Source organism: Myxocyprinus asiaticus, chromosome 16 (assembly GCF_019703515.2).
Source record: "Myxocyprinus asiaticus isolate MX2 ecotype Aquarium Trade chromosome 16, UBuf_Myxa_2, whole genome shotgun sequence".
Classification (NCBI taxonomy): domain Eukaryota; kingdom Metazoa; phylum Chordata; class Actinopteri; order Cypriniformes; family Catostomidae; genus Myxocyprinus; species Myxocyprinus asiaticus.
Window position 1 is genome coordinate 8,736,983 of NC_059359.1, and position 14,076 is coordinate 8,751,058.

Here is a 14,076-nt window from a genome sequence, read left to right on the forward strand (position 1 = left end):
GAGTAAACAAATGGATTCATGCATTCTTAGGTATAACAAATGCATACAATGTCATTGTTGTTTATAATATAATTGTAAATATGTTGTTATATTATAATTATTGGTATTTTAGGCCTGTTGTATTAATGTCAGATTTGTTTTATAGTGTTGTAAATAAGATGATAAAACATTTCTTTTTGTATGTTTAATTAAAATGGTGAGATTCTGTTTCCATAGAGGGAACATTCACAAATTGATCTGTCCAAAAATCAAATTCAATCAATGTGAAAATTCTTTCATAATCAGAAGCCAACGATCAGTCTGTGCACCTGACAGACACTCAAGTTATAACTGAAAACATTTTGGATCTCTGTTTTGCGTGATGAACTCCTATAAATACTGTCAGTTTAATTAAATGCATAAGAATCAATGCATCATAATGCAAAACACATGTCTTGTGTGCATGCTTAAAATTTGCATCACTGAAGCCCAATACAACAAATAAAAAAATCAACTTTGAGATGTACTTATAAAATATTAGACAATTGGATGCTGGCATAATAATACAGAATAATACAGTAAGACACATTAGAGTAGAATCTCACAAAGCATTTAAGATAAAGCATTTGTCTGCATAATTATTCTAACACGGAAGTATCCATAATATCTACATGAGCAATAAAACAGGTCCACTATGTTTATAGTCTCTTTTGTGAACTTTGACATCAAAGTTCAGGCCTGCATGCTGGAGGTAAGAGAACTACAATTACCTTCATCACATGTTTAGAGGTGAACAAGACCAGACAACTAAATGTAACTCATGACAAATAAAATCAATGACTCTGTGTGAGAGATTGATGTCATGTTCATAAGAAGGGCTAGTCAAGAGTTGTGCAGTTGGGCTTAAAGTTAAGCCTGTTTGTCTTGTCCAAATACCTTCAGAAAGACAATTATGTCCACCTGTTACCTTATGAGTCACAAGATAAAAGAAAACCTTGACCTCATACCATTAAACAAGGGTTCATATGTTTCCTTTCTGAAGGTTTTCATGTCAGATGTGTCAGCACATGCCAGAGATCTTGACCCGGATCTGCAAATCTTGATGGTTCTAACAAAAACAAAAAAACAACAACAAAAAAAAGGCTTCCTTTTCTTTGTGCAAACTATAACTTCTTATTTTTGATTTTGGGGTGAAATGTGGACATGTTTTCTTTCCTTTTCCCTCACAAAACACTGTTTTTATTTGAGATCAGTTGATCAGTGTATTCATCTGAGATGCTGGGCAGCTGTGATGTGCATTAAAAGTCTGTTTGAAATAGTGTGGCCTTTTTATCTCATGCTCTTCACACTTGAGTGTAGACTCTGGAGGATGCTCTCCAAATAACTACTGACACACTGAATGAGTTCATTGAGGGATGTTTGAAAGTCGTATCCAAAGAAAAAGTGAATTTCAGCATGTCTTGCTACTTAGAAAAAAAAAGAAATACCGAAATGATTTGAATCTTTCTCTCACACACTTTACAATCACATATTAGAGTATTATCATCTACTTACAAGAGTATATCCCCGGTTTTAAACATTATAGGAATCTGTGTTTGGAATGCATTTCAGTGTGTATTGCTTTTTTGTTTTTATTTTGTTTTTATGTTTTAGGGTATCAAGGGTCATAATACATGACAGTGATTTCATACTCACAAAAATACAACATTGTGAACAGTTATCTACTTAAGAAAATCATTTTAAATGAGACTCAATTTCCCAATATGCCTTTATGATGTTCTTGTGGCTTCAGTGATAGTATAAGATGGCAATACCATGGTACTTTGATATATACCATGGCACGGAATGATTAACATATTCATATACCATAACCACGGCATTTACATGGTATACATATACATGGTACTTTTTTATTAGTAATGCAGCATTAAAACCCCTTGTATTCTAAAGGCATCTGGTCTTCTTTAAAAATTAAAAATAATCTTTTAAAATATGTTTGGTTCTATAACTCTAACATTCTTGAATAATTCCTGTTTTGGAAACATTGCAAATAGCTCCTGGTTTGTTTTTAATTTGCAAAAACGCAGTTCCACATTTAACCACACGATGTCGCTCTCGCTCTGTACTACAAAACACTTTGGTTTGCAGTACAGAGCGATATTGTGTGGTTAAATGTGGAACTTTTTTCTTTTTTTTTTTAAACAAAAACACACACACACACACAAACACACACACACACACACACACATACACACACATATATATATATATATATATATATATATATATATATATATATATATATATATATATATTATTTTGTATGATTTGGTACATTTTAAATGTGAAGTAAATTTTTCAAGATACTCCTTAAAATTATTAAATACAAATTTCAATAAACTGGCATTGGTTGAAACCATGGGTTGTGGTTGTAACCAGCACGATCTTGGACTGTAAGTATTCACTGTCAAAGAGGAACTGTATTGTAAAATTCCCCAGATAATTACGAAATACATTAAACAACTGTGTGTGTGTGTGTGTGTGTGTAATGCTTCTTTATTTATGCAGGGCCTTTTTTTGTAAAGTGCGTACTGGAAGACAAACTGAATCACTTAAAGGGATAGTTCACCCAAAAATGAAAAATGATTTACTCACACTCATGCCATCCCAGATGTCTATGACTTTCTTTCTTCTGCAGAAAATAAACAAAGAATTTCAGAAGAATATTTCAGCTCTGTAGGTCCATACAATAAAAGTAAATGGTGGCCAGACCTATCAAGCTCCATAAATCACATAAAGGCAGCATAAAAGTAATCCATGCGACTCCAGTGGTTAAATCCATGTCTTCAGAAGTGATATGATAGGTGTGGGTGAGAAACTGATCAATATTTAAAGGTGCACTCGGCAACTTTTGTCTTTGTGTCATCTTGGACTTACACTGACACCTAGCAGCTTGGATGCAGCACCATTTAAAATCAACAGTTTTCAGTTTCAGATGCCATGGTAGAAATTTAATATTCACAGTCAGCCATGATTACTTTAATCAGTGAGTGAAAGTGTCAAATAACAGGACAGTTACTGAGATTAAGCGAGTAGTATTGGGCTTGTCATGTGATTCTAACATGGCAGCCCCCATGTGCGGACCCTCTCCATGTAGAATAAAACAGCTTTTATAAGGCTATTGTTAAAACTGGAGTCTTCATTTTAATGTGAGTGGTCATGATTTCCTACATATTAATTTCTTTAGGAGTTAAACCTTTTTAATGAGGAAAAAAATTACAGAGTGCACCTTTAAGTCCTTTTTGCTATAAATCTGCACTTTCACTTTCAAAAAGGATTGAAATATTGATCTGTTTCTCACCCAAAGTTATTGCATCGCTTCAGAAGATATGGATTAAACTACTGGCGTCATCAGGATTACTTTTATACACATCTGGGATGGCATGAGGGAGAGAAAATCATGAGAGAATTTAAATTTTTGGGTGAACAATCCTTTGAGTTTCACTTGCCCTCCAAAAAAGAATAGTTTACTAAGGAGCGATTCAACTGCATTTTGTACAATCTAAAAATCTAAATGTACCTGAAAAATGTTGGGGGGGAAATTATTTTAAAAAAAGAAGAAGAGAAATAAACCAAATAACTATTGTTGAATACAAGCATGTGTGCAACAATGCAAATGTATACTTTGTTTTCTGACACAATGACCATTAGAATAAAGGACAAACACTTTTCATTGCTAAGTTTCAGGTGTTTAGTTTATTGTAGTGAATTTTATAAAATATCTGATGCAGAAAATGTAAAAAGAACACAGGATAGCATCCAGACTCATAAATACAGTATTTACACTTTATAATACACAGGTGAAAATAGGGCCTTTGGTCTGGAAAAACTATATATGGAAACAGTTAGTTTGAAGCAGATTGCTACAGTCCATTTTTTTTTTTTACCTCTATAGAAGACACAAATAAATGTTTTGGCTTAGTGAAGAAAGGAGCAATTCCTTTCAATAAGCAACAGGTTTTTTTCCTATAATGCACCTCAAGACAAAATAAACCCACTGAATCCCAGGCACTGAAAATGATGCACTTGTGCACCTGGCTAGTGAGACTGGCGTTTGGCACATGGATGGCACTACAGATGTGTTTACAAAGAACTGTCCTATGTGGTGGAATCTGATGGCTTCTTGTCTCTCTTCTTTTTCTTGGTCTTCTTGGCTTGGCAGGGTTTGCACACACAGCACAGGATGCAGGGAGAGGCCAGCAGCAGCAGTGGTGATGTCACTAGCACGATGATGCTGACGCCCACCAGTATACCTACAACCTGAACACACCAATACAAATGGCATGGAGTCAGAGAAGAAACTCAACCAGTTTGCTTGTGAGTAGTTCTTATCTATTGTGTCAATAGTAACAGTCATATCTTGATGATAAAAATATGTAAACAAATTTAAGGAATCTTCCAGGTTTAATACAAGTTAAGCTCAATCGACAGCATTTGTGCCGTATCGTTAATTACTACAAAAAATTATTTCGTCCCTCCTTATATTTAATAAAAGCAGAAATCGAGGTTACAGTAAGGCAATTACAATGGAAGTGAATGGGGCCAATTTTTGCAGGGTTTAAAAGGCAGAAATGTGAAGCTTATAATTTTAGAAAAGCACTTACATTAATTCTTCTGTTAAAACTTGTGTATTATTCTGTACAATTATATAAATAGTTGCTTTTACTGTGGTTTTAGGGTTTACAGCGTTACGTCGTCATGGCAACGAAGTTTAATCATCTTAACAAGCATATTGTTTATGTCTTGTGGCAAGACTTTTGAAACAGTGAGTATTATAATGTTAACGGATTGGCCCCCATTCACATCCATTGTAAGTTCCTCACTGGAAACTCATTATTTTGCTTTTTTTAAAGAAAAGGAGGGACAAGTCTAAAAAGTAATTAAAGTTGTGGTAATCAGCAATGTGCCACAAATGCTGTCGATTGAGCTTTACTTATATTGAACCCAGAATATTCCTTTAAGCACCAAAAATGAGAACGTTCCATCAGTTGCCTTCTAAATTTTAAGTGCTTCCTACAATGATTCATCACAGTTGTGTGGAAACCGCTAAATGTATAATATAATGAATAATCATGTTTGACATTCGAGCTAACCTGTGTCCTGTTCCACATGACGGAAGCTCTGGAGTGTCCCAGCTTGTTTCGGCATGGTCCTTTATCGTAATGTCTTAGGAAAATATCACCCTGTAAACATAGAGACATTTACATTTATTAATTTAGCAGATGCTTTTATCCAAAACAGCTTACAAATGAGGAATGCTACAACAAAAGCAATGAATGGTGAGACATTTAAGATACTGCAATACAAGAACAGTATATGCTGTATACCTTCCCAAAAAAGTACTGAGGTTGTACCATGGTACAGTTATGGTATCAGATCATCATACCATGGTACTTTGATATATACCATACTACTATATTATTACCATATTTATATACCACGGTATCTCCAAGGTACCGTTGTATTACCATCATTGTAGTGTCCAAAAAACAGTGGTTATGGTACATGGTTATTACCATGGTACCGTGTCCAAACAAACATTTTATTACCATGGTGCATTGCCAATAAAACATGGTATTGCTATGATGTCATATCAAATAGATAATGGTAATACCATGGACCTTTTGTTAGTGGCAGAACATTTGGAAACACATATAGAATGATCTCTTACATCCAAATTCTGTAGGCAGTACCAGCAGAACGTGTGTTTGCAGCTCTTGCACAGCATCTGAGCACAGCCCTGATTGCGTTCTATGTAGACGCCACACATGGGACACTGTTTAATCGTCGCATCAGTGTCATTGCTGGCCAGTTCACTGTAGAGATGACACACAGAGCTTGTTTGTGCAGGGACATGTTATCACAAAGATTTGATCATAGACTGAGGAATCTGTGAAGATTCATCTGTATGTTTGTTTGTTCATGAGGAAATGGGTGACACTGACCTGTCTGTTGATAGGGTCATCAGTGGCTGATACTGTGAGCAGGAGTGCCCGTCCTCCCAGAGGCCTCTGCAGCCACAGCAGAACACAGTATGGCACACAGGGCAGGGCACAGGAGCGGGTTTGCCTTCAGTACCAGGAGTCACACTGCACACGGCCTGACAGTCCAGCATGGGGCACCAGGCCTTACTGGGGTCCAACTGAACTCCTGAGAGAGAGAAAGAAAGAAAGAAAGAAAGAAAGGAAGAAAGGAAAAGAACAGAAAAGTAAAAAGAAATAAAAGAAAAGAAAGAAATCTTTAAAAAAAAATCTAAAAGGGGTTGTGACAATGTCATTTCCCTTGCTTGCAAAATTCACTTCCTCATTGTTATTTTTTATATTTTCATTTAGGTTTACTGCCTGCTGTCAGCAATCATTAAAATCTCATTACATTACATTCATGCATTTGCCGTTACCAGTGTTGGGGAGAAACACACGAAAAGTAGTGACCAACTAACATAACTACATTTTTCACTATCAAGCTAATTTTTCCGACGAGTAGTTACGTAGCATAACAAAAATGCTACATTTGTCACATTGTATTTCGAATGCAGCCGAAGGAGTAATCAAACATGATCACCTAAACTGTCCTCTCTTTCTCATATGTAGTGCTGGGAAATCCAAATCATTTAAGTGAATCAGTTCTCTTGGACAGTTCATGTAAATTAACCAGTACAATAAACGATTCACTTGTATGTAGCTTTGGGACCTCAAATTCATTTTTGTGAGTCGGTTCGTTCATGTAAATGAGCTATTTTACTTAAACAATTAATTAATTCACTTGAGCAGTCTTAAAAGAACATTCCGGGTTTCGCTTAAGTTAAGCTAAATCGACAGTAAATTGTGGCATAATGTTGATTACCAAAAAATAAAATAAAAAATAATAATAATAATCATAATTTAGACTTGTCCCTCGAGGTAACATTGAGACACTTACAATGAAAGTGAATTCGGGCAATTTTTAGAGGAATATATGTGAAGATAATAATTTTATAAAAGCACTTGCATTAATTCTTCTGTTAAAACTCATGCATTATTCTGTAAAATTATTTAAATCGTAGATTTTAATGTTGTTTTTGGGTTTACACTGTTACATCGTTATGACAACAAAGTTGTAACATTGGATATAACTTTACACAGAAAAGTTAAGCAAGCGGTTTTATCACTTAGTACTTTATCTTAACATGCATACTGTAATGTTTACATCTTGTGGCTATACTTTTGAAACAGTGAGTATTTTAACATTTATGAATTGTCCCCCATTCACTTCCATTTTAAATGCCTGACTGTATCCCTGATTTTTGCTGAAGGGACTGACTATATTTTGTGTTTTCTAGTTTTATTAGTTTATCTTCAGTATAAATGTATATGTGTAATTTAATTTAATTAGGTTGAATTAGAACTTCTGATTGAAATAATATCATCTGAAAGTTATCCAATTTAAAAATATTTTTTTCTTTAAACAGATTAAATGTAGTTAGCTACTTTTTGTTAGTAACTTGTAGTGTAGCTAACTACTTTTTTTAAGAGGAGCTTGACTGAACTAGTTAGTTATGAATTGCTTGTAGCGTAGCTTCCCCAACACTGGTCATTACGCATTTGTCACACTTTTTATCAAGTGACTTTGAGTGCATTCAACCTATACATTTGATTAGTTTGAGTGTTCCCAAGGAATCAAACCCATAACATTGGCATTGTTTGCACCATGCTCGTCCACTTGAGCTATAAACACAGACTTTCTTGCCCCATTTAAAAAGGAATGCCAGTTTTACATTTTACTTTTACAATCGCTCCAACAATGGCATATCAGAGCTTGTTCTGCTCATTTCAGACAGTCCAGATGATCCCTAGTATATTGGGAGAGGTTCAGATGCAGAGAGACAGTGGAAGAAAATACCACAACTTCTGAATTCTGAATCAGCTCATTGTTTACCATTCTCTCTGGCACTTCTCTAACAGTAACGTAAATGCCATCAACACGAACCATGACTCACTTGAGCTGTATGATATAGCCGAAAGCCTTTTATAAAACGGATAGTCATGACTCTAAATTCTAATTGGATGAGCTGCATTCCCAGTGGCTGTTAAATAGTGATACTATACTTACTGCTTTATTTAAGAAACAGAGGCCACACCACCAGCTAACACCTGCAATAACCAATGGCTGACATAGATTCAGTCCATAAACCGAGGCCAAAATCATCAATTGTAACTCCTAGAGTTTTCAAGTTACATCCACCAAACTCAGCACAGACCTTTACTCTGTTCTGACTCGGGTTGCAATATCTTTTCTAAACAAGCGAAATAACCATTTTTGCACAATGGACCATCAAATATCCAAAAAAATAAAAAACATAGACTTAGACTTACATTCACAGAATGTTTAAACGGGCCAATGGAATGCTCGTTAATTCAAACTCTGTCAAAAATCCAAATGTAAACAAACACAAACAAGGCTGCCATATCATGGCTTTAGGTTACAGTACAAAATCAATCCATTCATTTATCCAGCCATCCATTTATTTATCCATCTGTCCATCCATCCATCTTTTTAAAACTTCTAAACAAAGGCTTTGTCTTGACAAACTTCACATCTATAGTTTTGTATTAACCCTTATCTCAAACTCTTTGTTCCTGTCATTTATATTCCCTCCAGGACTTACAGTAACACAATCCTTTAAAGGGAAGTGACACATATACATACATGAGCAGCGAGAGCACATACCTCTTTCAAATCGAAGCCGCTGATAAAGCTCGACCTGATCACTGGTAGCAAAGGAGGCAATCTGTACAAACAAGGAAATTATTTTATATTGAGATCATGTTGCAACAGCTACAGAACTTATAATAACACACAAATAGCACATAATTGGTGAACAAATCAGGAAAGAAAGAATTGTCTTGGGTTCCTCTTTCAATGTAGGTCTATAAAACAATTTGCCCATTAATCATCCGGATTCGAAAAAATTATAATCATCAAAAAAATTACTGAGTGCAGCTTAAACACTTAGTTTTAGGAGTTTGTTTAAATCCTTAACCATTAGTATGTGCAATAGTAATAGCGATGCTTGCCTTTATTTAGCAAATGTCACTGATTAAACAGAAGCTATATGTTTGGTATAATAGAGGGATTTCAGTGATGTGTGTGTAAACAACCGTGTTTATGCAGTCAACGGCGGAACTTGAAACATCCAGTGTGCATGTGTGTGTTGTTGTCTTGATTGTGAGAAAGAAGAACAGAGAGACTGACAGAAGTACCTCTGAATCCAGAAGAGTTCTAGCGTTCTTGCAGGCCGGGTCGGGGCAGGTAATGGCACTTCCAGCACCACCCCGAATAGCCAGCTGCACATACTGCCTTAAACACTGCAAACACAAGCAGAGCTGTGACTTTCCCCAATAAAACTTATTTAAAACCAAAGTGTGTAGCTTTTTCGATGTTAAATGTTTTCTCCTATCCCAACTTAATATGCAGACAATTACAAGTAAACCATTCGTAGGTTGATTTGGTTTGTTTGAGAGTCCCAACCGGCCGATAATGCAACAGTAGTCTCGCATAACCAGCCCTTTGACTAAACTTACAAAGGTCTGGACTGTATAGCAGCTTTAAGTGGCACCTACTTAGACTAGAAAAAGCCTTCTAACTGACAAGTAAAGCGATCAATCGCAGTTTTGTCATCACGAAGCCGTTTAGGGGCAGGGTATCTGAGATATTTCATACCATAATAGAAGACCGACATGGGAAAATAAATACTTATATAATGGCTCTGCAGTCTCTGTGAACGACTGCACAGGAAACACACAGGAAAATATCGGAAAATGTGTAGAGAGTGCAAGTATAGGACACAAAACCTCATCACAGAGTATTTCACAGACATAACTAAGTAAACAAAACAGTATACAGTATGCAGTTATGCTCGTAGATAATATCCACTCTAATTTCTGTTACATGCTTCAAACGAAACTCTGATGAAACTCAAACGAAACGGAGTGATGAAAAGTCCTGTGTGCTTCTACTTGCGGATGTTCCGTCAAACCAGCCAATGGAGTGGCTGGAGAAAGTGTTTTGCAATTTTGTGTGCTATGTGCATCAGACAGTTAGAACACAGACTGTGGGCGGTCCGTAGGTGTGCCGTCTGAGGTTGAGACTACAGCAACCGTGACTCAACCAATGGTAAGGGTTTGGGGCTGGACTATCTTTTTGTGCCATCAACATTCATTGGTCGGGCAAACAGATAATCCTGCCCCAAAATCACTGTACTGGTTGACTTTGTTTAACCCTCTACGAAAACGTTGGAAAACAAATGTTATAACCATTAACTAATAATCATCGGCAAGTAAATTTTTGTTTTTTCGTTCCAGATTTTTGATGACTTGTAAACATAATGCAACTTATAAAGTTATTAAGCAAACTGGCAAGGGGGCCATCATGTAGTATTCATATACTGTATATAACTTCACATGCTATAGTATGTGTAGAGTGTATATTTAATTTTTTATTTTGCTTTTCATCATTTCAATCACATTTTAGCTTTTTACAAATTTCACATTCTATCAATTTATATGATGTCATGAAGTTACATTTATAATAATGATTACAAGCTATTGTCCCTAATAATGAAAATAGAATTCATCATATAACATTTAAGTGCTACTTTATTACTGTAACACATTAGGTTTATGGGGCAGGGCTTTGCACAGGTTTTAACTGCATAGATGCAAGAGATTATTTGTTAAATTCAATATTTACACTGTTTGTTGAGGTTAAAATGTTTGATTGCCCCTTTAAATATTGATTTATGTACATATTTTATTACACTTACAACATTTTGTTACATGTTTGTTTATATGAATAATTTCTTCGATTTCCAATAATTTCCAATGGAGTTTACATTGATTTGAATAACCAGCACTAAAATGGTACTGTCTCTTTTAGGTGAGAAGGGTCTGCCTGCATGCTGCAAGACTACTACAAGACACGCCCCAATACAAGTTATGTCCCCTTCAAATAACCGGCGAAATGCTGAAGTCTAGCAACAGTTGGATGTCACATCCATACACTGAGTTTGTTGTGTTTATTTGAAGTCCAGCAGAGTAACCCTACACCTACACCTATCTCTACCCCTAAACCTAACCCTAACCACAAAGATTAAAAAATGAATAATTTGTACATTTATTAAATATACTGCAACTTAAAAATTCTATTGAATACAATCATGCCGCCGTATCACTAGGTGGCGCAGTGTGGAGAAATGTGATGAAGAGTAGAAGAAGCTAGCGGTATGCTAAGCTAAAAGGCTAACCTTTTAGCTTGTGAGCTAACTGGAGAAAACATAATTTCACCATCTATATCTTCAGATTAATAATATGATATGTGACATGTATTTTAAAAGTTATTTTTTGCTATATTTACACAGTTAAAACAACATGAATCATACAGCAATTGCATAGGATTTTAATAGTTCTTTTACCCAATACAATTGCTTTATGATCAAAGGGGGGTGTTACTTGCAGCGGGCGTTTACGGTTGGCAGCACATTAACAAGAGAAGTTGCACGGTTGTTTTTACCTCATCTGTGCAATGTTCTATTAGAATTCAAGTTTCTTTTCAACAGCTGACTGAACAAAACAGAGCAATGTTTTGATAGCACCACTAGTTGTCTCTAATATTAAACGAAGTAAGGAGAAATCATTTTGCCATCAAAAAATACAGTCCAAAGATATGCAGTCTAACCAGCAAACAGTTCTGTGTTCTGTGACTATAGTGCAGTCAGCTGTTCAGAGAAATAGGCTAGCCTGGCTAATCTTAAATAGCATGTGAAAGAAAATATCCCCCATTCCGCTATTGTCCTTTGTTCATTTCTGCTATTCACAGCGACCTTGTGCTAATAAACCAGACCACAGCTAAAGATAAACTCCAGCTTATGGCAAGATGTGTACGTGAACATGACTCCACTATAGCACTTACACTTTTAGTATAATACCAACAACTTATTCTGTTGCAGAAAACACTTAAACTGTGAGATATACCTACACTATAATGTTAAAATAAAGACAGTAGTAGTGCAGTGGTTCTCAACTGGTTTCGCATCGGGACACAGATTTTACACTGGACATCAAGTGGCGACCCACCATAGTAAAAAAACATAACCTTTATTTAATGCATCCTGGGTTGCGTTTTCTTTTATCTTGCTTAGTTTTGTTCATGGTTTTCAAGTATAAATATATGTATCAAGTGACATTAGTCTTGTTGTAGATATCAACAACAAAAAGTTATTTTCCCCCTTTTAAAAGTTAATGAGAATATTTATTTATATGATTATATGAGCCTTATATTAACTATCCAGTTTATTTCCTAATATCAAACATCATTCTACCAGAACATATTGCTATTACGTAGAAGGAAAACTTTATTCATAATTTGTCCACATGTCTTGGAGGTCCAGACTTTAATGCCCTTTATGTACTTGCCCTTAGATTTACTCTGCAATGACATATAAGCACATGTAAGACCACGATGGCTCCTCATTAACATTGACCTGACGATGGTAATGAGGAGCCATCGTGGTCTTACATGTGCTTATATGTCATTACAATGTAAATATAAGGGCAAGTACATAGAATCTATACTATTTTTTATAAACAATATAATTTCTAATAATATTAATAACAATAATAAATTATATTGTTTATAAAAAAAATAGTATAGATTCTACCTAATAGATTATTTAATATGAAACGATAAAATATTTGATAAAATATCACAGTTACTGTTACTACTGTAAAATCGTAAGACATTTTTGTAAGGGTGATGATGTGTAATTTAAAAAACAACAACAACAACTTTATTTTGGCGCATAGCACAGTGTTGCCCTGTTTCACCTCACTGCTGTTCATAATGTCGGGGCTGCCTGTTTGAGAGGTTTGACTTTATCCATAGCTGAACTAGAAAAATTTGACTTCAAACTTGCGTTGATGCACGGCGGGTGCGCATGTCAGAGATACATTAGATTAGAGCAGAACAGATCACTGGTGCGAGTTGTTCCGTTACACTCGTGCGGAAAAAAAAGAAAGAAATCGCATTGCAGATGAGAAGCCTTTTTGCGTGTAAAGCGCTGAACGCAAGATTATCGTTAAATTTTCCTTGGCAGTCCTAAATTTCACTTGGGCAGCCCCCGAAAATTGTTCAATGGGAGAACCATGGCATTGTTCTTTCCCTGCCGTCCACGACCCAGTCGGAATAGACCTGTGACCCACCAGTTGAGAAACACTGTACTAGTGTGTTTCAGAATATTTATAACCTTACCTGCACACAGAAAACGCAGTTACAAGACTGAAGTGTGCTGGTGTCCAGTTCAGGGCAGTCCGTCAGGCAGAGTTTGCAGTGGATCATGCCGGTTTCAGTCTCCATGCTGGACTTTTTTTTCAGGCTTTTTTGTTGTTTAGAAATGGTGGAGTGATGTCCTCCATGCTTCTAAAAGATACAAGAGAGAAACAAATAGCTGAAAGAGACAGACTGCAACGCTGTTTAAAAGTGTCAACGTCAGAAAGGTTTCCTCTGAGTGCAATTGAGCAATAATGGAAATGAATCTTTTTTTTTTTTTTTTTTTTACAAGAACGTTAAGGCCTACTTCTGAAAAATAGTGTGTATACAGTCACTCACAAACATTACAAAACGGTTAGAAAAGTTAGCCAGATGAATGAATAGCATTTAAAGACTGTAAAATGCACTGTTAAAGTAAGTCATCACTGTTAATAACCTCAAGTGCTCTTCTGTTCTGTACACCAACTCAAAACCTGCACAACCTGCCTTATTAAATAGCAAAGCAGCATGGGACAGCAAACAAGTTGATCCGGAGAAACAAGACGGATAGATTCCACCCTAGGCCTTCATGGATTCTTCTAGTCAACAATGCCTTCCTGCATTGCGAATACTGAACGGGAAGAAGTGATAATAACATAATCCAGGATAAAGCTAGATTAGAGGGCCCCGCCTGCTACAACAGATCAGAAAAATAGAGAACAAGAGAAAAGCATGAGGCTGGGAGAATGGTGATGT

General features: G+C 35.8%; 1 pseudogene; it reads right to left on the minus strand.

Annotated features, from left to right (window-relative positions):
- Window positions 1-3,716: 3,716 nt before the first annotated feature.
- Window positions 3,717-13,487, minus strand: LOC127454467 (E3 ubiquitin-protein ligase RNF144B-like; annotated as a pseudogene).
- Between the last annotated feature and the right edge of the window lie 589 nt (window positions 13,488-14,076).